Source organism: Mixophyes fleayi, chromosome 1 (assembly GCF_038048845.1).
Source record: "Mixophyes fleayi isolate aMixFle1 chromosome 1, aMixFle1.hap1, whole genome shotgun sequence".
NCBI classification, from domain to species: domain Eukaryota; kingdom Metazoa; phylum Chordata; class Amphibia; order Anura; family Limnodynastidae; genus Mixophyes; species Mixophyes fleayi.
In genome coordinates this window covers 185,288,962-185,294,426 of record NC_134402.1, presented here as the reverse complement: position 1 = coordinate 185,294,426, position 5,465 = coordinate 185,288,962, and positions in this window count along the sequence as shown.

Sequence of the window (5,465 nt, the reverse complement as noted above, 5' to 3'; positions counted from 1 at the left end):
TTAACAATTAAATCTTACTAGTACAGCTTCTTAACTTCTGTCATTAGTGAAACACGGGTAATGTATTGGTGTGGTAACTAAAACCTTGTGATACTACTGTAGTCACAGCAACACTAACAAACAGGTCCTGGCCAATGGAATGTCTGCAAGATGTCTAACAGACTGTTTAGCAGCACACACTTTCTTGTCAGTACACATCACTCACTGCACGGAACTGTGACAGGGCACAAATAAAATATAACTTCATTTGTTTATATAGCCAAAGGATATATTCTTTTTCATTTACAATTCAACACTAATGGAATTATTTTATTTACTTTTGGATAGAGGTACAATATTGTGTATTTACCATGTCTTTTTTTCCACCATTCTATCTTGACAGCTGGATAATAGTGTACTTACTACGGAGTTGCCACTGACAGTCTATTTCCACTGATCAGTTCATAAGTAAATATATTAATAAATATATATTTTCTCTTCAAGATTAGAATTCAAAGTTTTAATTAAGTTTTTATATACTTCATTTATATAAACCAATAAGACTGACGGATTTGTCCTGAACAGCAAAGTGTTGGATGCTTGCCTGAGAAGAATGCCCATATCATCAGGTGCAGAAGGACATGTTGGAGTGGGTGTAAATACATCCATAAAATGGATTCCAGAAGGAGGAGAGGAACATCAAGGAGTAAGGATTAGCAACTCATATCTCCAGAGGTAAGAGAGGACAGCTAAATATCATAAATTAAGTATAGTGAAAGAATATGTTTATATGTGAAATACTGATAGATGGCTATATTTTCTAGCTTTTTATTCAAAAGGCTGATTCTACAGAAATGTTTTGTTTTTGTTTTAGAAATATCCATCACCTACTAATATATTTTATAAGTGATGTCAAAGAACCGTAAAATAGCTATAAGAAGAAAACGTTTGCTAGTGTTAGTAAACTTAAAATGTTTGCTAGTGTTAGTAAAATTAAAATTAAAAAAGGCTATCCCAGGTGTGTGATTTTCTTTTGTGAATGGGAGCTTAAGATGGTACAATAACTGTGAACAGTAATGAGCACAGTGGAGTCCTCTTCTGAGCGGCAGCTGTGCAGTGGGTACAAGTGCTGGACTATGCATACTCAGAAGAGGCCAACTCTCTGCTCTTTTCAATAGCGGCTTCGTTGGGCCCATATCAAAGTTTTGCTATAGGGCCCATCGATGAACTGTTCCACCCCTAACTTTGAACATAACATTTAGTATAATTATGATACACAAACATTATATTAATGTTATACTCACGTAAATAATAAATTTATAATATACAAGGGATGCTAATATATGTAGACACTCCTGTAAATAATGTCTGTAGTTCTGATGTCAGCAGTTTTTAGGAAAGCTTTGTTTATAAGGAATAACCCACTCCCTCCTATAAATTAATCTGGATATTATAAGTTACCACAAGGATCTGTGACCTGCATGAAAGTGCACAACCTTGTGCCTGTGCCTATTAACAGAATTCCTTGGTGACTTATATTCTTATAATTTAGTGTAGGGGAACATTATCCCTCATATAAATTGTGTTTTTTGTTATTAGTTATTATCAACTCTTTGTTATGATTGTTTTGGTTTTTCTATAGCAGAATTGCACCAATGTGTGTGTATGAGTTAATGAGTTTAAGTTTATACTAAATTTCTCTAGATTTTTATTTATTTTTAGATATAACATACCTCCTAATTACATTGAAGTTCACCAACCTGATTTCAAACATTGGCCTGCAGCCATATTTCTTTAAATGGACACTGAACAACTATGACATTTCAAATGGGTGTGGTACAAATTAACGGAGGTGGTGTAAATGACAGAGACTACCATGAAAATGACTACCGCTTTAAAAGTCTGCTATAGAGGTCGCAATTTAAAATGACGTCAAAAGACTCTGCCATTCTTACTGCTGATTGTGACTTGTTATCACACTGTTGGGGACTTGTGTCATTGTTAAGATCATTCATCCTTTATTATGAGTCGGGCAAGTGAGTTTCGTTTTTGTGGGTTCGTGGTAGTCACTGTCGGTGTTATCAGCATCGTTAATGTGACAATATCACATACTTGCCAACTCTCCCTGAATGTCAGGGAGACTCCCTGAAATAGGGGTGATCTCCCTCACTCCCTGAAGAGTCTGTCATTCTCCCTGATGCTGACCCAGTACAAGACGTGGTTCACTTCGCCATCTGTGGCATGATGACACAGTTCCGAAATTGTATCCTATGTCCATGTACTGATCCCTATGGAGGTGGCCATTTTCATGGAGACCAAGATTTAATCAAAGACTGACAGGTAAGACAACATGACTTCAGTAATGGAGACAGAAATGTAAAAGACACTTCAGTCTCTAGAGATTCTTTAGCTGCTTTTCTTTAACGCATAGTTGCCTACTCTCCCGTAATGTCCGGGAGACTCCTGCATTTCTGGGAGACCTCCAGGTAGAGCAGGGCAACCTCCCGATTCTTGCCCCCGCAATAGATAAGTGGCGGGGGCCGGGGCTTAATTTGCAAATATCGCGTCACCTTAGCGAGGTCAAAATGATGCGATTTGTCATAACCCGCCTCCGCACGCCCACCTCTCCTGGAATCTCCCTGAAGCCAATGAGGAAAAGTTGGCAAGTATGCGTTATCAGCATCGTTAAAGTGACTACCACCGTTTCTAATATTCCTCTAAATTTACACATATGTATAGACTGTCTCAACTGAAGCTTTATCATTTTTTCAACTGCTTAACTGTTACTGATAACATACTGCAAAGCTAGTCAGGGGGTATATTAAGACAGTTGTGGGTCCAGGGCAAAGAATACATTAGTGGCCCTCAGGCTCCTTTGCAATGGGATAACTTGCAACTATATAAGTATCATGTGCACAAATTTTTTAAAGTCTATTTACTACAGGTTCAGGTTAGACTGTCTGAAGATTTTCATATTTAATTGCTTGTGATATTGGGCTTAGAACTAAGGCTGTTAGCTACAGCTTTGGTTAGTATTTTTCTTTACATTATTTTACACGGGAGATCTTACATAAGCAACCCACTTGAAATAGGAGATTAATCTTTAAAACATCAATCTAGGACACCAAGGGCCTGCAGCAGAAACTCTCCTGTAAAGGCTGCCTCTTTTGTTAAAACAGCCCTGTAACTAGTAATTTTCATATAGAAGTGTATTTCAGCCACAGATATTTTTGAGGTTATTGGGTCTGTCTTAACTCAATCTTGGGTCTATTTCATAGTCATTATGTCAAGGTCCACTTTTGATATTGCGAAAAAAAAAACCAATGTAGCCTAATCTTGTTGCAGTGGCACTGTGCTCTGCAAATTGTCATAAAAAAAAGAATGCCTTCAAATACATTAAGAAGGATGCTAGTATAAACAGGGCAGTATAATAAGGAATTCAACAATTACTTAAATCCATTATTTAGTTGCTATTTTATTCCATTTCTTTTTTGTAATCTGTGATATTTCTGTCATTATATTTAGATTCTAGGCGCTAATTTTGACCGGGTGCAAAATTTGCAGTCGAGCAACTGCAAGAGGTGTAAATATATATTTTTTGTTTAAATGCAGGGTAGATATTGTAAACTGGTGAATATGGGCACCCACGTATTGGTCAGAACTATATTTACACTGCTGTGCTTGGCCACGCTGCCTTTCACAACCATATATTAGGTAGCTGCAGTTGTGTCTAACTCTAAATTTTGAAGTTAAATTTATTTATTTATTACATTTTTTATTATTATTATTATTATTATTATTAACATTTATATAACGCCAGCATATTCAATAGCGCATTACAATCGGGAACAAACACAGTAATAAAACAAGACTGGATATTACAGACATACAGAGAAGTAAGATGACCTTGCTTGCAAGTTACACTCCATAGGATTTACCTCTCTGTTCCTTTAAAGCACTTTGGTAGCACATTTATTTTCAAACGTATTATTTATACTTATTGCTTTACAGAGTTTTGCTTTGATTTGTTTATAAACTCAAATTTGTAATAAATTGGTTAATTATACCTCTTTCATGTGAACTTCTGTTTTAAAATTCCTGATGCCTGGCTAAAGTCAGTGAATAAATGATCACATCAGGCAGATAGCAGGAGATTGGAAAACAGATTTTCTGGTCACATTAGCTTTCACGGGTGCTATTACAACTATTTGAACCATTACTTCAAATCAGAGGAATGTACAGAAACTTTCTGGATTCTAACCTGGTCAAACTGGTGAGTTACAGTGAGTGGGGCCCATATAATTAACAAGTAGCAATACATTAATCCCAATCCATCAATTCATATTGTATGAATGACTGAAGTTCTCTGAGTGCGCCACGGCTTATTGCAGTAATTTTTGTATGAACAGGATTTGGTTCCAAACAGCAGAGGGTGCATATTAACTATTGTTGTAAAATAGCTAAAATGTGGTAATGTAACAATAAAATTTTGTTATCTCACGTTTGTCTCAATTTCCATCCTTACTCTCCTGCAGTAATGTTTATGTGTGAGTAAAAACAATTTTATGTAATTGTTTTATTGTGTGTAGAAAACCCTTATTCTTCCAGTGTTATGTAACCGGATTCATAAAAATATGATTTGATTGCTGCTTTATCAACAGATATCTCTATCATGTTGGAGACGGGAAAATAAAGCCAGAAGAAAAGGCCAAAGTAAGTTAATAAAAGACACTTATAATATTCATAGAATATTATTCATTTATTTACCTTGTTGTAAGGATGAGAAGATATATAATATTGTTTGAAACCCCAGAGATATATTATTTATATAGCATATGGGACAAATTGCATGCCACGCTAGTTTTTAGGAGCCTTGAATGAGCAATAGTCATTCCTTATTTTAATAATTCTGGAATTGTTTCTAATGATTAAATGGGACAAATGTGTAACACATACTAAATTCCAAGACCAATCAACAGACATGAAAAAGCAATTGGTAATGGAGAAAAACCAATGTTAAGCTAAAATCTATCTTCATAGGATCCCAAGAGCCACATAATCACTGTTAATATATAGTTATTATTAGGGATGTGCACCGGCGACTTTTGAGGTCTCGTGTTTTGTGTTTTGGATCCGGATTTTCGTTATTTTTGAGGTTCGGATTTGTCTCGCAAAACACTTGACGAAAGGTCTCGGTTCGGATTTAAGGTATTGGATTCGGATTTTTTTTGAAAAAAACATAAAAAGTTTAAAAATCAAGTTTTTGGGCTTATTTTCACTCCTAGGCTATTATTAACCTCAATAACATTCAATAACAAGCATTTCCACTAATTTACAGTATATTCTGAACACCTCACAATATAGTTATTAGTCCAAAACGTTGCAACAAGGTATCTTTCTGGACTGCGTAGAGGAGTGGGTCACCACAATATATATTAAAAACCCTGAACTTTTATGATTCGCACCAATAATTGTACCTGGACTGC